Source organism: Orcinus orca, chromosome 2, assembly GCF_937001465.1.
Source record: "Orcinus orca chromosome 2, mOrcOrc1.1, whole genome shotgun sequence".
NCBI classification, from domain to species: domain Eukaryota; kingdom Metazoa; phylum Chordata; class Mammalia; order Artiodactyla; family Delphinidae; genus Orcinus; species Orcinus orca.
In genome coordinates, this window is record NC_064560.1 from 35,085,812 (window position 1) to 35,109,039 (window position 23,228).

Sequence of the window (23,228 nt, forward strand, 5' to 3'; positions counted from 1 at the left end):
CTTCAAAGTGGGGCAGAGTTGCAGGAAACCGATTTCAGGAGGTAGACTGGAATTGCATATAAAGCATAGGAAAAGAGGCAGAAAGTCCACAATGATGCCCTTGGCCAAAAAGTGCGTATGCATTTTTTCCTGAATATAGTCAGGAAAAAACATATACGCCCTTATGTCCAACCAAGCAAGCTTGCAAAGGAAATCTGCACATCAATGAAGTCTCGCTGTGCCCCGGTCAAAAGGGCCATCTGAAAAAAGTGTAAAATCCAGAAAGACAGGACAGGCCATGGAGAACTGGGAGCCTTGTCATGCTGATGGGCGGGATGTAAATTGCCAACAGCCACTCTGGAGAAGTGTATGGTGTTTCCTGAAACATCTAAAAAACAAGGCAACAGAGCCTAGGGCACTTCCACTTATGGTCCTATAGCTTAGGGAAATTAAAATCAAAAAGACACAGCCACCCTAAAGTTTGGGACGGCTCTGTTTACAAGAACCTCGTTTATGGTACAAGTTCAATATCACAGAGAGCGAAAAATGGATAAAGAAGTTGTGGTACTTACGTACAATGGAATATCACTCAGCAATGAAATCTATGTCATCAGGCCCGTAGCAGCATAATGAGTGGATTCAGGTACAATGATTCTAACTGAAATAAGTCACACAGAAAAAGAAACATCATAAGATATCACTACTACACGGAATGTAAACTTGGCTACACAGGAACTGAATTACAAAACAGAACAGGGTCTCAAATGTAGAAAACCAACTTATGCTTGCTTAATGGGAAAGGTGAGTTGGGGTGCTGCATAAAACCAGAGATTTAAATTAGCACAGATACCATTCCATAAACCAAATATGTAATAGACAAGAGCTACTCCTTGCTCAATGAAGAGGACACAACACCCCATATTAAACGCCTAAGAATATACCTGACTAGTAAGAATCTTAAAACCTATGGATTTCTATGTCTCCGAAAGAGAATCAAGCGTTTGTACAGCAGCATAAACACAGCAGTGATAGGATTGGTGATGTTCGGTGAGCAAATGCAGACCCTTTGAAGTCATATTGCATGGTACCCATTCCATGGGTCTCAACTCTCCAGGTTTATGTATTCTTCCTTCAGCTAAAACATGCATGTGGAACCCAGAGTATGATCCACCATGTGATCGGGAAACGTGTTCAAATGTGTCTCAGTTTTCGTCCCCTGGTACTCGGGTGCAACATTCCAGACGCTTTACTTACACTCTCCTCACTTGGAGAATCCGTGCCTTTAACCTCCTGTTTGGCCCAGTTTGCAATTTCTGCATAGGATGAACAGGAATAGTGAGAACCAATGAGAGACTAGCTGGAGGTGTCTGGACGGGCAAATTTAACTCTCATTTCCCACCAGGAAGAGGAATTAACCAAAGGCTCAGTGTGCCGTGCCGGAACCACACTAGGGCCTGAAGCAATCCTGCGGTGTTGTGGAGAGCTCACAGAATGCGAGTTGAAGAAAGGAGCTCAGGGGCACTGTCATTCACAAACCTGCAGAGTTATAAATGACAGCTATGGTCCAAAAATATATTGAAGTAAGACTGCCAAGAGGACTTGAAAGTGGGGCAGAATTGCAGGAAACCGATTTCAGAAGGTACACGTGAGTCGCTCTTAATGCATAGGAAAAGAGACAGAACTTGGAAAATAATGCACTTGGCAAAAAAGGGCATATGTGTTTTATCCAGAGCTCTCATAACTGAGGGGAGGAGATTCCCAGCAGGCTCCAACTGCCACCTGAGGGCTCACGTTGCAAGGCAATGTGAGCAAGCCAGGCAGGAGTTACCTTACAGCAGAGGTCCCACCTCACAGAAGGGTGAGAAACCCAGCCAACATCAGACTCTCACCACAGGGCCCACATCACCAAGGGGATGGGAACCAGGCAGGAGTGTCTTCACACCAGTGGGGCCACATCATCGAAAGGTGAGGTACTCAGCACATGTGTCCTCACACCAGAGGACCCACATCACCAAGGGCCTCGGAGTGAGGCAGGCAGGAGTAGCCTCACAACACTGGGCCCATAGAATAAAAAAGTGAGGAATCCAGCAGTTGGATCCTCCCAGCAGGTGGCCCAGAGCACCGAGGCTATGGGATCCAGGCCACAGTGAACTCACAGAAGAGGGCCCATGTCATGAAACTGAGCAACCCAGCCATTGGGACCTCAGAGCAGGAGGCCCCCATCCCCATGGGGATGGAAATCTGGTAGGAGTGTCCTCGCACCACTGAGAACGTATCAGAAAATGTTGGGTGACCAGCAGTTAAAGCCTGACGCCAGAGGACCCTCATCACCAAGGGAAGGAGGCTCCCAGCAAGCTCCAACTGCCACCAGAGGGCTGACGTCGCCAAGGCGATGTGTGCCAACCAGGCACAAATGACCTCACAGCAGATGGCCCACCTCAGAGAAGTGTGACGAACCCAGTCAGGATCAGACTCGCACCAGAGGGCCCACATCACCAAGGGGATGGGAACCAGGCAGGAGTGTCCCCACACCAGTGGGACAACATCATCGAAAGGTGAGGATCCCAGCACATGTAGCCTCAAACCAGAGGAACCACATCACCAAGGGGTTCAGAATTAGGCTGGCAGGACCGGCCTCAAAACACAGGGTCCATAGAGTATAAAAGTTGAGAAATCCAGCAGTTGGAACCTCCCAACAAGCGGCCCAGAGCACCGAGGCTATGGGATCCAGGCCGCAGTGAACTCACAGCAGAGGGCCCACATCATGAACCTGTGAGCAGCCCAGCCGTTGGGACCTCAGAACAGAAGGCCCACATCCCCATTGGGATGGGAACCTGGCAGGAGTGGCTTCGCACCACTTAGCACATATCAGAAAATGTTAGGAGCCCAGCAGTTAGGGCCTGATGCCAGGGGGCCCTCATAACTGAGGGGAGGTGACTCCCAGCAAGTTCCAACTGCCAACAGAGGGCCCACGTCTACAAGGTGGCATGTGCCAGCCAGGCAGTAGTGACCTCAGAGCAGAGGGCTTATCTCACAGAAGGGTGAGGAACCGAGGCAGGATGAGACTCTCACCAGAGGGCTCACAACACCAAGGGGATGGGAACCAGTCAGGACTGTCCTCCCACCAGTGGGGCCACATCATCGAAAGGTGAGGAACCCAGCACATGCGGCCTCATATCAGAGGACATACATCACAAAGGGGATGGGAGTGAGGCAGGTAGGAGTAGCCTAAAAACAGAGGGCCCAAAGAATAAAAAAGGTGAGGAATCCAGCATTTGGAACCTCCCAGCAGGCGGCCGAGAGCACAGAAGCTATGGGATGCAGGCAGGAGTGAACTAACACCAGAGAGCCCACATCATGAAACTGTGAGCAACCCAGGCGTTGGGACCTCAGAGCAGAAAACCCACATCCCCATGGGGATGGGAACCTGACAAGAGTGTCCTGGCATCACCGGGCTCACATCAGAAAACGTGGGGAGCCCAGCAGTTAGGGCCTGATGCTAGAGGGCCATCATCACCAAGGGCAGGAGGCTCCCAGCAGGTTGCATGTGCCAAGAGAGGGCCCACGTCGCCAAGGTGATGTGTGCAAGTCAGGCAGGATTGACCTCACAGCAGAGGGCCTACCTCACAGAAGAGTGAGGAACCCAGGCAGGATAAGACTGTCACCAGAAGGCCCACATCACCAAGGGGATGGGAACCAGGCAGGAGTGTCCTCACACCAGTGGGGCCACGTCATTGAAAGTTGCGGAACCCAGCACATGTGGCCTCAAACCAGAGGACCCACATCACGAAGGGGTTGCGAGTGAGGCAGGCAGGAGGAGCATCACAACACAGGACCCATAGAATACAAAAGTTGAGGAATCGAGCAGTTGGAACCTCCCAGCAGGCGGCCAAGAGCACAGAGGCTATGGGATCCAGGCCACAGTGAACTAACACCAGAGAGCCTACATCATGAAATTGTGATCAACCCAGCCATTGGAACCTCAGAGCAGAAGGCCCACATCCCCATGGAGATGGGAACCTAAGAGGAGTGCCCGAGCATCACTGGGCTCACTAAGAAAAGTTGGGGAGCCCAGCAGTTAGGGCCTGACGTCAGAGGGCCCTCATCACAGAGGTGAGGAGGCTCCCAGCAGGGTCCAAGTGCCACCAGAGGGCTCATGTCAACAAGGTGAGGTGAGCAAGCCAGGCAAGAGTTACCTGATAGTAGAGGGCCCACCTCACAGATGGGTGAGGAACCCAGCCAGGATCAGACTCTCACCAGAGGACCAACATCACAAAGGGGATGGGAACCAGTCAGGATTATCCTCACACCAGTGGGGCCTCATCATCTTAAGGTGAGGAACCCAGCACATGTGTCCTCAAACCAGAGGACCCACATCACCAAGGGCCTTGGAGTGAGGCAGGCAGGAGTAGCCTCACAACACAGGGCACATAATATAAAAAACGTGAGGATTCCAGCATTTAGACCTTCCAGCAGGCGGCCCAGAACACCGAGGCTATGGGATCCAGGCCACAGTGAACTCACAGCAGAGGGCCCACATCATAAAACTGTGAGCAACCCTGGCGTTGGGACCACAGCACAGAAGGCCCACATCCCCATGGGAATGGGAACCTGGCTGGAGTGTCCTCGCACCACTGGGCGCACATCAGAAAATGTGGGGAGCCCACCATTTAGGGCCTGACGCCAGAGGGCCGTCATCACCGAGAGGAGGAGGCACCCTGCACGCTCCAACTGCCACCAGAGGGCTCACGTCTCCAAGGTGACGTGTGCCAGCCAGGCAGCAGTGACCTCACAGCAGAGGGCCTACCTCACAGAACGTTGAGGAACCCAGCCAGGATTAGACTCTCGCCAGAGGGCCCACCTCACCAAGGGGATGGGAACCAGGCAGGAGTGTCCTCACACTAGTGGGGCCACATCATCGAAAGGTGAGGAACGCAGCACATGTGGCCTCAAGCCATAGGACAGTCATCACCAAGGGGCTGGCAGTGAGGCAGGCAGGAGGAGCCTCACAACAGAGGGCACATAGAATAAAAAAGTTGACGAATCCAGCAGTTGGAACCTCCCAGCAGGCGGCTCAGAGCACCGATGATAAGGGATCCTTGCCGGAGTGAACTCACAGCAGAGGGCCCACATCATGGTACTGTGAGCAAGCCAGCCATTTTGACCTCAGAGCAGAAGGCCCATATCCCCATGGGGATGGGAACCTGGCAAGAGTGTCCTCACTCACTTGGTGCACATCAGAATATGTGGGGAGCCCAGCAGTTATGGCTTAAGGCAAGAGGGCCCTCATCACCGAGGGGAGGAGGATCCCAGCACACTCCAACTGCCACCAGAGGGCCCACGTCGCCAAGGTGACGTGTGCCAGACAGGCATGATTGACCTCACAGCAGAGGGCCCACCTCACAGAAGGGTGAGGAACCCAGCCACGATCAGACTCTCACCTGAGGGCCCACATCAGCAAGGGGATGGGAACCAGTCAGGACTGTCTTCCCTCCAGTGGGGCCACATCATCGAAAGGTGCGGAACCCAGCACATGTGGCCTCAAATCAGAGGACACATATCACTAAGGGAATGGGAGTGAGGCAGGCAGGAGTAGCCTAAAAACAGAGGGCCCAAAGAATAAGAAAGGTGAGGAATCCAGCAGTTGGAACCTCCCAGCAGGCGGCCGAGAGCACAGAAGCTATGGGATGCAGGCAGGAGTGAACTAACAGCAGAGAGCCCACATCATGAAACTGTGAGCAACCCAGGCATTGGGACCTCAGAGCAGAAGGCCCACATCCCAATGGGGATGTGAACCTGGCTGGAGTGTCCTCGCACCACTGGGCGCACATCACAAAATGTGGGGAGCCCAGCAGTTAGGGCCTGACGCCAGAGGGCCCTCATCACCGAGGGGAGGAGGCTCCCAGCAGGCTCCAAGTGCCACCAGAGGGCTCATGTCCACAAGGCGAGGTGAGCAAGCCAGGCAGGAGTGACCTCACAGCAGATGGCCCACCTCACAGATGGGTGAGGAACCCAGCCAGGATCAGACTCTCAACAGAGGGCCCACATCACCAAGGGGATGTGAACCAGGCAGGAGTCTCCTAAGACCATTGGTCCCACATAATCGAAAGGTGAGGAACCCAGGACATGTGGCCTCAAACCAGACGACACACATCACGAAGGGGCTGGGAGTGAGGCAGGCAGGAGGATCCTCACAACAGAGGGCCCAAACAATTAAAAAAGTGAGGAATCCAGCAGTTGGAACCTCCCAGCAGGCGGCCAAGTGCACAGAGGCTATGGGATCCAGGCCTCTGTGAACTAACCCCAGAGAGCCCACATCATGAAAATGTGAACAACCCAGCCGTTGGGACCTCAGAGCAGAAGGCCCACATCCCCATGGAGATGGGATCCTAAGAGGAGTGCCAAAGCATCACTGGGCTCACTAAGAAAAGTTGGTGAGCCCAGCAGTTAGGGCCTGACCCAAGAGGGCCCTCATCACCGGGGGGAGCAGATTCCCAGCACGCTCCAACTGCCACCACACGGCTGACTTCACCAAGACAATGTGTGCCAGCCATGCAGGAGTGACCTATCAGCAGAGGGTCTCCCTCGCAGAAGGCTGAGGAACACAGCCAGGAACAGACTCTCACCAGGGGGTCCACATAACCACGTGGATGAGAACCAGGCAGGACTGTCCTCACACTAGTGGGGCCACATCATCGAACGGTGAGGAACCCAGCAAAGGTGGCCACAAACCAGAGGACCCACATCACCAAGGGGCTGAGAGTGAGGTAGGTGTCTGGACGGGCATATTTAACACTCATTTCCCACCAGGAAGAGGAATTAACCAAAGGCTCAGCGTGCCCTGTCAGAAGCAGATTAGGGCCTGAAGCAGTCTTGCGGGTTTGCGGCCAGCTCACAAGAAAGCGAGTTGAAGAAAGGAGCTCAGGGGCCCTGTAATTCAGAAACCTGCAGAGTTATAAATGACAGATAACGTCCAAAAATATATTGAAGTAAGGCTGCCAAGAGGACTTGAAAGCGGGGCAGAATTGCAGGAAACCGATTTCAGGAGGTAGACTGAATTGCATGTAAAGCATAGGAAAAGAGGCAGAACGTCCACAATGATGCACTTGGCCAAAAAGGGCGTAGGCGTTTTTTCCTGAATATATTCAGGAAAAAACGCATACGCCCTTTTTGGCCAACCAAGCAAGCTTGCAAAGGAAATCTGCACTACAATGAAGTCTCACTGCCCCCCAGTCAAAAGGGCCATGTGAAAAAAGTGTAAAATCCAGAAAGGCAGGACAGGCCATGGAGAACTGGGAGCCTTGTTATGCTGATGGGCGGGATGTAAATTGCCAACAGCCACTCTGGAGAAGTGTATGGTGTTTCCTGAAACATCTAAAAAACAAAGCAACAGAGCCTAGGGCACTTCCACTTATAGTCCTATAGCTTAGGGAAATTAAAATCAAAAAGACACAGCCACCCCAAAGTTTGGGACGGCTCTGTTTACAAGAACCTCGTTTACGGTACAAGTTCAATATCACAGAAAGCGAAAAATGGATAAAGGAGTTGTGGTACTTACGTACAATGCAATATCACTCAGCAATGAAATCTATGTCATCAGGCCCGTAGCAACATAATGAGTGGATTCAGGTACGATGATTCTAAGTGAAATAAGTCACACAGAAAAAGAAACATCATAAGATATCACTAATACACAGAATGTAAACTTGGCTACACAGGAACTGAATTACAAAACAGAACAGGGTCTCAAATGCAGAAAACCAACTTATGCTTGCTTAAGGGGAAAGGTGAGTTAGGGTGCTGCATAAAAACAGAGATTGAAATTAGCACAGATACCGTTCCATAAGCCAAATATGTAATAGACAACAGCTACTCCTTGCTCAAAAAAGTGGACTCAACACCCCATATTAAACGCCTAAGAATATACCTGACTAGTAAGAATCTTAAAACCTATGGATTTATATGTCTCCGAAAGAGAATCAAGCGTGTGTACAGCGGCATAAACACAGCAGTGATAGGATTGGTGAGGTTCGGTGAGCAAATGCAGACCCTTTGAAGTCATATTCCATGGTACCCATTCCATGGGTCCCAAATCTCCAGGTTTAAGGGATTCTTCCTTCAGCTAAAACTTGCATGTGGAACCCAGAGTATGATCCACTGTGTGATCGGAAACGTGTTCAAATGTGTCTCAGTTTTCGTCCCCTGGTACTCGGGTGCAACATTCCAGACGGTTTACTAACACTCTCCCCACTTGGAGAGTCAGTGCCTTTAACCTCCTGTTTGGCCCAGTTTGCAACTTCTGCGGAAAATAAACAGGAATAGGGAGAAGCAATGAGAGACTAGCTGGAGGTGTCTGGACGGACAAATTTAAGTCTCATTTCCCACCAGGAAGAGGAATTCACCAAAGGCTCAGCGTGCCATGTCAGAACCACACTAGGGCCTGAAGCAATTCTGCGGGGTTGCGGCCACCTCACAAGAAAGCGAGTTGAAGAAAGGAGCTCATGGGCACTGTAATTCACAAACTGCAGAGTTATAAATGACAGCTATCGTCCAAAAATATATTGAAGCAAGGCTGCCAAGAGGACTTGAAAGTGGGGCAGAATTGCAGGAAACCGATTTCAGGAGGTAGACTGGAATTGCATGTAAAGCATAGGAAGAGGCAGAATGTCCACAATGATGCACTTGGCCAAAAAGGGTGTATGCGTTTTTTCCTGAATATATTCAGGAAGAAACACATACACACTTTTTGGCCAACCAGGCAAGCTTGCAAAGGAAATCTGCACTACAATGAAGTCTCACTGCCCCCCAGTCAAAAGGGCCATGTGAAAAAAGTGTAAAATCCAGAAAGGCAGGACAGGCCATGGAGAACTGGGAGCCTTGTTATGCTGATGGGCGGGATGTAAATTGCCAACAGCCACTCTGGAGAAGTGTATGGTGTTTCCTGAAACATCTAAAAAACAAAGCAACAGAGCCTAGGGCACTTCCACTTATAGTCCTATAGCTTAGGGAAATTAAAATCAAAAAGACACAGCCACCCCAAAGTTTGGGACGGCTCTGTTTACAAGAACCTCGTTTACGGTACAAGTTCAATATCACAGAAAGCGAAAAATGGATAAAGGAGTTGTGGTACTTACGTACAATGCAATATCACTCAGCAATGAAATCTATGTCATCAGGCCCGTAGCAACATAATGAGTGGATTCAGGTACGATGATTCTAAGTGAAATAAGTCACACAGAAAAAGAAACATCATAAGATATCACTAATACACAGAATGTAAACTTGGCTACACAGGAACTGAATTACAAAAGAGAACAGGGTCTCAAATGTAGAACACCAACTTAGGCTTGCTTAAGGGGAAAGGTGAGTTCGGGTGCTGCATAAAACCAGAGATTGAAATGAGAACAGATACCGTTCCATAAGCCAAATATGTAATAGACAAGAGCTACTCCTTGCTCAACGAAGTGGACTCAACACCACATATTAAACACCTAAGAATATACCTGACTAGTAAGAATCTTAAAACCTATGGATTTATATGTCTCTGAAAGAGAATCAAGCATGTGTACAGCGGCATAAACGCAGCAGTGATAGGATTGGTGAGGATCGGTGAGCAAATGCAGACCCTTTGAAGTCATATTGCATGGTACCCATTCCATGGGTCTCAACTCTCCAGGTTTAAGGGATTCTTCCTTCAGCTAAAACATGCATGTGGAACCCAGAGTATGATCCACCATGTGATCGGGAAATTTGTTCAAATGTGTCTCAGTTTTCGTCCCCTGGTACTTGGGTGCAACATTCCAGACGCTTTACTAACACTCTGCCCACTTGGAGAGTCAGTGCCTTAAACCTCCTGTTTGGCCCAGTTTGCAATTTCTGCAGAAAATGAACAGGAATAGGGAGAACCCATGAGAGACTAGCTGGAGGTGTCTGGACGGGCAAATTTAACTCTCATTTCCCACCAGGAAGAGGAATTAACCAAAGGCTCAGCGTGCCATGCCGGAACTACACTAGGGCCTGAAGCAATCCTGCGGTGTTGCAGCCAGCTCACAAGAAACGAGTAAACAAAGGAGCTCAGGGGCACTGTAATTCACAAACCTGCAGAGTTATAAATGACAGCTATCGTCCAAAAATATATTGAAGTAAGCCTGCCAAGAGGACTTGAAAGCGGGGCAGAATTGCAGGAAACCGATTTCAGGAGGTAGACTGGAATTGCATGTAAAGCATAGGAAAAGAGGCAGAACTTCCACAATGATGCACTTGGCCAAAAAGGGCGTATGCGTTTTTTCCTGAATATATTCAGGAAAAAACGCATACGCCCTTTTTGGCCAACCAAGCAAGCTTGCAAAGGAAATCTTCACTACAATGAAGTCTCACTGCCCCCCGGTCAAAAGGGCCATCTGAAAAAAGTGTAAAATCCAGAAAGGCAGGACAGGCCATGGAGAACTGGGAGCCATGTTATGCTGATGGGCGGGATGTAAATTGCCAACAGCCACTCTGGAGAAGTGTATAGTGTTTCCTGAAACATCTAAAAAACCAAGCAACAGAGCCTAGGGCACTTCCACTTATGGTCCTATAGCTTAGGGAAATTAAAATCAAAAAGACACAGCCACCCCAAAGTTTGGGACGGCTCTGTTTACAATAACCTCGTTTACGGTACAAGTTCAATATCACAGAAAGCGAAAAATGGATAAAGAAGTTGTGGTACTTATGTACAATGCAATATCACTCAGCAATGAAATCTATGTCATCAGGCCCGTAGCAGCATAATGAGTGGATTCAGGTACGATGATTCTAAGTGAAATAAGTCACAGAGAAAAAGAAACATCATAAGATATCACTACTACACGGAATGTAAACTTGGCTACACAGGAACTGAATTACAAAACAGAACAGGGTCTCAAATGCAGAAAACCAACTTATGCTTGCTTAAGGGGAAAGGTGAGTTAGGGTGCTGCATAAAAACAGAGATTGAAATTAGCACAGATACCGTTCCATAAGCCAAATATGTAATAGACAACAGCTACTCCTTGCTCAAAAAAGTGGACTCAACACCCCATATTAAACGCCTAAGAATATACCTGACTAGTAAGAATCTTAAAACCTATGGATTTATATGTCTCCGAAAGAGAATCAAGCGTGTGTACAGCGGCATAAACACAGCAGTGATAGGATTGGTGAGGTTCGGTGAGCAAATGCAGACCCTTTGAAGTCATATTCCATGGTACCCATTCCATGGGTCCCAAATCTCCAGGTTTAAGGGATTCTTCCTTCAGCTAAAACTTGCATGTGGAACCCAGAGTATGATCCACTGTGTGATCGGAAACGTGTTCAAATGTGTCTCAGTTTTCGTCCCCTGGTACTCGGGTGCAACATTCCAGACGGTTTACTAACACTCTCCCCACTTGGAGAGTCAGTGCCTTTAACCTCCTGTTTGGCCCAGTTTGCAACTTCTGCGGAAAATAAACAGGAATAGGGAGAAGCAATGAGAGACTAGCTGGAGGTGTCTGGACGGACAAATTTAAGTCTCATTTCCCACCAGGAAGAGGAATTCACCAAAGGCTCAGCGTGCCATGCCAGAACCACACTAGGGCCTGAAGCAATCCTGCGGGGTTACGGCCAGCTCACAAGAAAGTGAGTTGAAGAAAGGAGCTCAGGGGCACTGTAATTCACAAACTGCAGAGTTATAAATGACAGCTATCGTCCAAAAATATAGTGAAGTAAGGCTGCCAAGAGGACTTGAAAGCGGGGCAGAATTGCAGGAAACCGATTTCAGGATGTAGACTGGAATTGCAAGTAAAGTATAGGAAAAGAGGCAGAACGTCCACAATGATGCACTTGGCCAAAAGGGGCGTATGAGTTTTTTCCTGAATATATTCAGGAAAAAACGCATACGCACTTTTTGGCCAACCAAGCAAGCTTGCAAAGTAAATCTGCACTACAATGAAGTCTCACTGCCCCCTTCTCAAAAGGGCCATCTGAAAAAAGTGTAAAATCCAGAAAGGCAGGACAGGCCATGCAGAACTGGGAGCCTTGTTATGCTGATGGGCGGGATGTAAATTGCCAACAGCCACTCTGGAGAAGTGTATGGTGTTTCCTGAAACATCTACAAAACAAAGCAACAGAGCCTAGGGCACTTCCACTTATGGTCCTATAGCTTAGGGAAATTAAAATCAAAAAGACACAACCACCCCATAGTTTGGGACAGCTCTGTTTACAAGAACCTCGTTTACGGTACAAGTTCAATATCACAGAAAGCACAAAATGGATAAAGATGATGTGGTACTTACGTACAATGCAATATCACTCAGCAAGGAAATCTATGTTATTAGGCCCATAGCAGCATAATGAGTGGATTCAGGTACGATGATTCTAAGTGAAATAAGTCACACAGAAAAAGAAACATCATAAGATATCACTACTACACGGAATGTAAACTTGGCTACACAGGAACTGAATTACAAAACAGAACAGGGTCTCAAATGTAGAAAACCAACTTATGCTTGCTTAAGGGGAAAGGTGAGTTGGGGTGCTGCATAAAACCAGAGATTGAAATGAGCACAGATACCCTTCCATAAGCCAAATATGTCATAGACAAGAGCTACTCCTTGCTCAATAAAGTGGACTCAACACCCCATATTAAACGCCTAAGAATATACCTGACTACTAAGAATCTTAAAACCTATGGATTTCTATGTCTCCGAAAGAGAATCAAGCGTGTGTACAGCGGCATAAACGCAGCAGTGATAGGATTGGTGAGGTTCAGTGAGCAAATGGAGACCCTTTTAACTCATATTGCATGGTACCCATTCCATGGGTCTCAACTCTCCAGGTTTAAGGGATTCTTCCTTCAGCTAAAACATGCATGTGGAACCCAGAGTATGATCCACCGTGTGATCGGGAAACGTGTTCAAATGTGTCTCAGTTTTCGTCCCCTGGTACTCTGGTGCAACATTCCAGACGCTTTACTAACACTCTCCCCACTTGGAGAGTCAGTGCCTTTAACCTCCTATTTGGCCCAGTTTGCAATTTCTGCGGAAGATGAACAGGAATAGGGAGAACCAATGAGAGACTAGCTGGAGGTGTCTGGACGGACAAAGTTAACTCTCATTTTCCACCAGAAACAGGAATTAACCAAAGGCTCAGCATGCCGAGCCGGAAGCACACTAGGGCCTGAAGCAATCCTGTGGTGTTGCGGTCATCTCACAAGAAAGGGAGTTGAAGAAAGGAGCTCAGAGACACTGTAATTCACAAACCTGCAGATTTATAAATGAGAGCTCTCGTCCAAAAATATATTGAAGTAAGGCTGCCAAGAGGACTTGAATGCGGGGCAGATTTTCAGGAAACCGATTTCAGAAGGTAGACTGGTATTGCATTTAAAGCATAGGAAAAGAGGCAGAACGTCCACAATGATGCAGTTTACCAAAAAGGGCGTATGCGTTTTTTCCTGAATATATTCAGGAAAAAACGCATACGCCCTTTTTGGCCAACCAAGCAAGCTTGCAAAGGAAATCTGCACTACAAAGAAGTCTCACTTCCCCCCGGTCAAAAGGGCCATCTGAAAAAAGTTTAAAATCCAGATAGGCAGGACAGGCCATGGAGAACTGGGAGCCTTGTTATGCTGATGGGCGGGATGTAAATTGCCAACAGCCACTCTGGAGAAGTGTATGGTGTTTCCTGAAACATCTACAAAACAAAGCAACAGAGCCTAGGGCACTTCCACTTATGGTCCTATAGCTTAGGGAAATTAAAATCAAAAAGACACAACCACCCCATAGTTTGGGACAGCTCTGTTTACAAGAACCTCGTTTACGGTACAACTTCAATATCACAGAAAGCACAAAATGGATAAAGATGATGTGGTACTTACGTACAATGCAATATCACTCAGCAAGGAAATCTATGTTATTAGGCCCATAGCAGCATAATGAGTGGATTCAGGTACGATGATTCTAAGTGAAATAAGTCACACAGAAAAAGAAACATCATAAGATATCACTACTACACGGAATGTAAACTTGGCTACACAGGAACTGAATTACAAAACAGAACAGGGTCTCAAATGTAGAAAACCAACTTATGCTTGCTTAAGGGGAAAGGTGAGTTGGGGTGCTGCATAAAACCAGAGATTGAAATGAGCACAGATACCCTTCCATAAGCCAAATATGTCATAGACAAGAGCTACTCCTTGCTCAATAAAGTGGACTCAACACCCCATATTAAACGCCTAAGAATATACCTGACTACTAAGAATCTTAAAACCTATGGATTTCTATGTCTCCGAAAGAGAATCAAGCGTGTGTACAGCGGCATAAACGCAGCAGTGATAGGATTGGTGAGGTTCGGTGAGCAAATGCAGACCCTTTTAACTCATATTGCATGGTACCCATTCCATGGGTCTCAACTCTCCAGGTTTAAGGGATTCTTCCTTCAGCTAAAACATGCATGTGGAACCCACAGTATGATCCACCGTGTGATCGGGAAATGTGTTCAAATGTGTCTCAGTTTTCGTCCCCTGGTACTTGGGTGCAACATTCCAGACGCTTTACTAACACTCTCCCCACTTGGAGAGTCAGTGCCTTTAAACTCCTGTTTGGCCCAGTTTGCAATTTCTGCGGAAAATGAACAGGAATAGGGAGAACCAATGAGTGACTAGCTGGATGTGTCTGGACGGGCAAATTTAACTATCATTTCCCACCAGGAAGAGGAATTAACAAAAGGCTCAGAGTGCCATGCCAGAACTACACTAGGGCCTGAAGCCATCCTGCGGTGTTGCGGCCAGCTCACAAGAAAGCGAGTTGAAGAAAGGAGCTCAGGGGCACTGTAATTCCCAAAACTGCAGAGTTATAAATGACAGCTATCGTCCAAAAATATATTGAAGTAAGGCTGCCAAGAGGACTTGAAAGCGGGGCAGAATTGCAGGAAACCGATTTCAGGAGGTAGACTGGAATTGCATGTAAAGCATAGGAAAAGAGGCAGAACGTCCACAATGATGCACTTGGCCAAAAAGGGCCTATGCGTTTTTTCTTGAATATATTCAGGAAAAGACGCATAGGCCCTTTTTGGCCAACGAAGCAAGCTTGCAAAGGAAATCTGCACTACAATGTAGTCTCACTGCCCCCCGGTAAAAAGGGCCATCTGAAAAAAGTGTAAAATCCAGAAAGGCAGGTCAGGCCATAGAGAACTGGGAGCCTTGTTATGCTGATGGGCGGGATGTAAATTGCCAATAGCCACTCTGGAGAAGTGTATGGTGTTTCTTGAAACATCCAAAAAACAAAGCAACAGAGCCTAGGGCACTTCCACTTATGGTCCTATACCTTAGTGAAATTAAAATCAAAAAGACACAGCAACTCCAAAGTTTGGGACGGCTCTGTTTACAAGAACCTCATTTACGGTACAAGTTCAATATCGCAGAAAGCGAAAAATGGATAAAGAAGTTGTGGTACTTACGTACAATGCAATATCACTCAGCAATGAAATCTATGTCTTCAGGCCCATAGCAGCCTAATGAGTGGATTCAGGTACGATAATTCTAAGAGAAATAAGTCACACAGAAAAAGAAACATCATAAGATATCACTAATACACGGAATGGAAACTTGGCTACACAGGAACTGAATTACAAAAGAGAACAGGGTCTCAAATGTAGAAAACCAACTTATGCTTGCTTAAAGGGAAAGGTGAGTTGGGGTGCTGCATAAAACCAGAGATTGAAATTAGCACAGCTACCGTTCCATAAGCCAAATATGTAATAGACAAGAGCTACTCCTTGCTCAACGAAGTGGACTCAACACCCCATATTAAACGCCTAAGAATATACCTGACTAGTAAGAATCTTAAAACCTATGGATTTATATGTCTCCAAAAGTGAATCAAGCGTGTGTATGGCGGCCTAAATGCAGCAGTGATAGGATTGGTGAGGTTTGGTGAGCAAATGCAGACCCTTTGAAGTCATATTGCATGGTACCCATTCCATGGGTGTCAACTCTCCAGGTTTAAGGGATTCTTCCTTCAGCTAAAACATGCATGTGGAACGCAGAGTATGATCCACCGTGTGATCGGGAAACATGTTCAAATGTGTCTCAGTTTTCGTCCCCTGGTACTCGGGTGTAACTTTCCAGACGCTTTACGAACACTCTCCCCACTTGGAGAGTCAGTGCCTTTAACCTCCTGTTTGTCCCAGTTTGCAATTTCTGCGGAAAATGAACAGGAATAGGGAGAACCAATGAGAGACTAGCTGGAGGTGTCTGGACGGGCAAATTTAACTCTCATTTCCCACCAGGAAGAGGAATTAACCAAAGGCTCAGCGTTCCATGCCGGAACCACACTAGGGCCTGAAGCAATCCTGTTGTGTTGCGGCCAGCTCACTAGAAAGCGAGTTGAAGAAAGGAGCTCAGGGACACTGTAATTCACAAACCTGCAGAGTTATAAATGACAGCTATCGTCCAAAAATATATTGAAGTAAGGCTGCCAAGAGGACTTGAAAGCGGGGCAGAATTGCAGGAAACCGATTTCAGGAGGTAGACTGGAATTGCATGTAAAGCATAGGAAAAGAGGCAGAACGTCCACAATGATTCACTTGGCCAAAAAGAGCGTATGCGTTCTTTCCTGAATATATTCAGGAAAAAACGCATATGCCCTTTTTGGCCAAACAAGCAACCTTGCAAAGGAAATCTGCACTACAATGAAGTCTCACTGCCCCACTGTCAAAAGGGCCATCTGAAAAAAGTGTAAAATCCAGAAAGGCAGGACAGGCCATGGAGAACTGCGAGCCTTGTTATGCAGATGGGCGGGATGTAAATTGCCAACAGCCACTCTGGAGAAGTGTATGGTGTTTCCTGAAACATCCAAAAAACAAACCAACAGAGCCTAGGGCACTTCCACTTATGGTCCTATAGTTTAGGGAAATTAAAATCAAAAAGACACAGCCACCGCAAAGTTTGGGACGGCTCTGTTTACAAGAACCTCGTTTACGGCACAAGTTCAATATCACAGAAAGCGAAAAATGGATAAAGAAGTTGTGGTACTTACGTACAATGCAATATCACTCAGCAATGAAATCTATGTCATCAGGCCCGTAGCAGCATAATGAGTGGATTCAGGTACGATGATTCTAAGTGAAATAAGTCACACAGAAAAAGAAACAACATAAGATATCACTAATACATGGAATGTAATCTTGGCTACACAGGAACTGAAATACAAAACAGAACAGGGTCTCAAATGTAGAACACCAACTTATGCTTGCTTAAGGGGAAAGGTGAGTTGGGGTGCTGCATAAAACCAGAGATTGAAATTAGCACAGATTCCGATCCATAAGCCAAATATGTAATAGACAAGAGCTACTCCTTGCTCAACAAAGTGGACTCAACACCCGATATTAAACGCCTAAGAATATACCTGACTAGGAAGAATCTTAAAACCTATGGATTTATATGTCTCCAAAAGAGAATCAAGAGTGTGTACAGCGGCATAAACGCAGCAATGATAGGATTGGTGAGGTTCGGTGAGCAAATGCAGACCCTTTGAAGTCATATTGCATGGTACCCATTCCATGGGTCTCAACTCTCCAGGTTTAAGGGATTCTTCCTTCAGCTAAAACATGCATATGGAACCCAGAGTATGATCCACTGTGTGATCGGGAACCGTGTTCAAATGTGTCTCATTTTTCATCCCCTGGTACTTGGGTGCAACATTCCAGACGCTTTACTAACACTCTCCCCACTTGGAGAGTCAGTGCCTTTAACCTCCTGTTTGGCCCAGTTTGCAATTTCTGCGGAAAATGAACAGGAATAGGGAGAACCAATGATAGACTAGCTGGAGGTGTCTGGACGGGCAAATTTAACTCACATTTCCCACCAGGAAGAGGAATTAACCAAAGGCTCAGCGTGCCATGCCGGAACCACATTAGGGCCTGAAGCAATCCTGCAGTGTTGCGGCCAGCTCACAAGAAAGCGAGTTGAAGAAAGGAGCTCAGGGGCACTATAATTCACAAACCTGCAGAGTTATAAATGACAGCTATCGTCCAAAAATATATTGAAGTAATGCTGCCAAGAGGACTTGAAAGCGGGGCAGAATTGCAGGAAACCGATTTCAGGAGGTAGACTGGAATTGCATGTAAAGCATAGGAAAAGAGGCAGAACGTCCACAATGATGCACTTGGCCAAAAAGGGCGTATGCGTCTTTTTCTGAATATATTCAGGAAAAAACGCATACGCCCTTTTTGGCCAACCAAGCAAGCTTGCAAATGAAATCTGCACTACAATGAAGTCTCACTGCCCCCCAGTCAAAAGGGTCATCTGAAAAAAGTGTAAAATCCAGAAAGGCAGGACAGGCCATGGAGAACTGGAAGCCTTGTTATGCTGATGGGCGGGATGTAAATTGCCAACAGCCACTCTGGAAAAGTGTATGGTGTTTCCTGAAACATCCAAAAAACAAAGCAACAGAGCCTAGGTCACTTCCACTTATGGTCCTATACCTTACGGAAATTAAAATCAGAAAGACACAGCCACCCCAAAGTTTGGGACTGCTCTGTTTACAAGAACCTCGTTTACGGTACAAGTTCAATATCACAGAGAGCGAAAAATGGATAAAGAAGTTGTGGTACTTACGTACAATGCAATATCACTCAGCCATGAAAGTTATGTCATCAGGCCCGTAGCAGCATAATGAGTGGATTCAGGTACGATGATTCTAAGAGAAATAAGTCACACAGAAAAAGAAACATCATAAGATATCACTACTACACGGATTGTAAACTTGGCTACACAGGAACTGAATTACAAAACACAACAGGGTCTCAAATGTAGAACACCAACTTATGCTTGCTTAAGGGGAAAGGTGAGTTGGGTTGCTGCATAAAACCAGAGATTGAAATTAGCACAGATACCATTCCATAAGCCAAATATGTAATAGACAAGAGCTACTTCTTGCTCAACGAAGTGGACTCAACACCCCATATTAAACGCCTAAGAATATACCTGACTAGTAAGAATCTTAAAACCTATGGATTTATATGTCTCCGAAAGAGAATCAAGCGTGTGTACAGCGGCATAAACGCAGCAGTGATAGGATTGGTGAGGTTCAGTGAGCAAATGCAGACCCTTTGAAGTCATATTGCATGGTACCCATTCCATGGGTCTCAACTCTCCAGGTTTAAGGGATTCTTCCTTCAGCTAAAACATGCATGTGGAACCCAGAGTATGATCCACCGTGTGATCGGGAAACGTGTTCAAATGTGTCTCAGTTTTCGTCCCCTGGTACTCGGGTGCAACATTCCAGACGCTTTACTAACACTCTCCCCACTTGGAGAGTCAGTGCCTTTAACCTCCTGTTTGGCCCAGTTTGCAATTTCTGCGGAAAATGAACTGGAATAGGGAGAACCCATGATTGACTAGCTGGAGGTGTCTGGACGGGCAAATTTAACTCTCATTTCCCACCAGGAAGAGGAATTAACCAAAGGCTCAGCATGCCATGCCGGAACCACACTAGGTCCTGAATCAATCCTGCGGTGTTGCGGCCAGCTCACAAGAAAGCGAGTTGAAGAAAGGAGCTCAGGGGCACTGTAATTCACAAACCTGCAAAGTTATAAAGGACAGCTATCGTCCAAAAATATATTGAAGTAAGGCTGCCAAGAGGACTTGAAAGCGGGGCAGAATTGCAGGAAACCGATTTCAGGAGGTAGACTGGAATTGCATGTAAAGCATAGGAAAAGAGGCAGAACGTCCACAATGCTGCACTTGGCCAAAAAGGGCCTATGCGTTTTTTCCTGAATATATCCAGGAAAAGACACATAGGCCCTTTTTGCCCAACCAAGCAAGCTTGCAAAGGAAATCTGCACTACAATGAAGTCTCACTGCCCCCCGGTCAAAAGGGCCATCTGAATAAAGTGTAAAATCCAGAAAGGCAGGACAGGCCATGGACAACTGGGAGCCTTGTTATGCTGATGGGCGGGATGTAAATTGCCAATAGCCACTCTGGAGAAGTGTATGGTGTTTCCTGAAACATCTAAAAAACAAAGCAACAGAGCCTAGGGCACTTCCACTTATGGTCCTATAGCTTAGGGAAATTAAAATCAAAAAGACACAGCCACCCCAAAGTTTGGGACGGCTCTGTTTACAAGAACCTCGTTTACGGTACAAGTTCAATATCACAGAAAGCGAAAAATGGATAAAGAAGTTGTGGTACTTACGTACAATGCAATATCACTCAGCAATGAAATCTATGTCATCAGGCCCGTCGCAGCATAATGAGTGGATTCAGGTACGATGATTCTAAGTGAAATAAGTCACACAGAAAAAGAAACATCATAAGTTATCACTACTACACGGAATGTAAACTTGGCTACACAGGAACTGAATTACAAAACAGAAGAGGGTCTCAAATGTAGAAAACCAACTTATGCTTGCTTAAGGGGAAAGGTGAGTTGGGGTGCTGCATAAAACCAGAGATTGAAATTAGCACAGATACCGTTCCATAAGCCAAATATGTAATAGACAAGAGCTACTCCTTGCTCAACGAAGTGGACTCAACACCCAATATTAAACGCCTAAGAATATACCTGACTAGTAAGAATCTTATAACCTATGGATTGATATGTCTCCGAAAGAGAATCAAGCGTGTGTACAGCAGCATAAAGGCAGCAGTGATAGGATTGGTGAGGTTCGGTGAGCAAATGCAGACCCTTTGAAGTCATATTGCATGGTACCCATTCCATGGGTCTCAACTCTCCAGGTTTAAGGGATTCTTCCTTCAGCTAAAACATGCATGTGGAACCCAGAGTATGATCCACCGTGTGTTCGGAAACGTGTTCAAATGTGTCTCAGTTTTCGTCCCCTGGTACTCGGGTGCAACATTCCAGACGCATTACTAACACTCTCCCCACTTGGAGAGCCAGTGCCTTTAACCTCCTCTTTGGCCCAGTTTGAAATTTCTGCGGAAAATGAACAGGAATAGGGAGAACCAATGAGAGACAAGCTGGAGGTGTCTGGATGGGCAAATTTAACTCTCATTTCCCACCAGGAAGAGGAATTAACCAAAGGCTCAGCGTGCCATGCCGGAACCACACTAGGGCCTGAAGCAATCCTGCGGTGTTGCGGCCATCTCACAAAAAAGCGAGTTGAGGAAAGGAGCTCAGGGGCACTGTAATTCACAAACCTGCAGAGTTATAAATGACAGCTATCGTCCAAAAATATATTGAAGTAAGGCTGCCATGAGGACTTGAAAGTGGGGCAGAATTGCAGGAAACCGATTTCAGGAGGTAGACTGGAATTGCATGTAAAGAATAGGAAAAGAGGCAGAACGTCCACAATGATGCACTTGGCCAAAAAGGGCGTATGCGTTTTTACCTGAATATATTCAGGAAAAAACGCATACGCCCTTTTTGGCCAACCAAGCAAGCTTGCAAAGGTAATCTGCACTACAATGAAGTCTCAGTGCCCGCAGGTCCAAAGGGCCATCTGAAAAAAGTGTAAAATCCAGAAAGGCAGGAGAGGCCATGGGGAACTGGGAGCCTTGTTATGCTGATGGGCGGGATGGAAATTGCCAACAGCCACTCTGGAGAAGTGTATGGTGTTTCCTGAAACATCTAAAAAACAAAGCAACAGAGCCTAGGGCACTTCCACTTATGGTCCTATAGCTTAGGGAAATTAAAATCAAAAACACACAGCCACCCCAAAGTTTGGGACGGCTCTGTTTACAAGAACCTCGTTTATGGTACAAGTTCAATATCACAGAGAGCGAAAAATGGATAAAGAAGTTGTGGTACTTACGTACAATGCAGTATCACTCAGCAATGAAATCTATGTCATCAGACCCGTAGCAGCATAATGAGTGGATTCAGGTACGATGATTCTAAGTGAAATAAGTCACACAGAAAAAGAAACATCATAAGATATCACTACTACACGGAATGGAAACTTGGCTACACAGGACCTGAATTACAAAACAGAACAGGGTCTCAAATGTAGAAAACCAACTTATGCTTGCTTAAGGGGAAAGGTGACTTGAGGTGCTGCATAAAACCAGAGATTGAAATTAGCACAGATACTGTTCCATAAGCCAAATACTTAACAGACAAGAGCTACTCCTTGCTCAACGAAATGGACTCAACACCTCATATTAAACGACTAAGAATATACCTGACTAGTAAGAATCTTAAAACCTATGGATTTATATGTCTCCAAAAGAGAATCAAACGTGTGTACAGCGGCATAAACGTAGCAGTGATAGGATTGGTGAGGTTCGGTGAGCAAATGCAGACCCTTTGAAGTCATATTCCATGGTACCCATTCCATGGGTCTCAATTCTCCAGGTTTATGAGATTCTTCCTTCAGCTAAAACATGCATGTGGAACCCAGAGTATGATCCACTGTGTGATCGGAAACGTGTTCAAATGTTTCTCAGTTTTCATCCCCTGGTACTCGGGTGCAACATTCCAGACGCTTTACTAACACTCTGCCCACTTGGAGAGTCAGTGCCTTTAACCTCCTGTTTGGCCCACTTTGCAACTTCTGCGGAAAATGAACAGGAATAGGTAGAACCAATGAGAGACTAGCTGGAGGTGTCTGGACGGGCAAATTTAACTCTCATTTCCCACCAGGAAGAGGAATTAACTAAAGGCTCAGCGTGCCATGCCGGAACCACACTAGGGCCTTAAGCAATCCTGCGGTGTTGCGGCCAGCTCACAAGAAAGCGAGTTGAAGAAAGGAGCTCAGGGGCACTATAATTCACAAACCTGCAGAGTTATAAAAGACAGCTATCGTCCAAAAATATATTGAAGTAAGGCTTCCAAGAGGACTTGAAAGCGGGGCACAATTGCAGGAAACCGATTTCAGGAGGTAGACTGGAATTGCATGTAAAGCGTAGGAAAAGAGGCAGAAGGTCCACAATGATGCACTTGGCCAAAAAGGGCGTATGCGTTTTTTCCTGAATATATTCAGGAAAAAACGCATACGCCCTTTTTGGCCAACCAAGCAAGCTTGCAAAGGAAATCTGCACTACAATGAAGTCTCACTGCCCCCCGGTCAAAAGGGCCATCTGAAAAAAGTGTAAAATCCAGAAAGGCAGGACAGGCCATGCAGAACTGAGAGCCTTGTTATGCTGATGGGCGGGATGTAAATTGCCAACAGCCACTCTGGAGAAGTGTATGGTGTTTCCTGAAACATCTAAAAAACCAAGCAACAGAGCCTAGGGCACTTCCACTTATGGTCCTATAGCTTAGGGAAATTAAAATCAAAAAGACACAGCCAC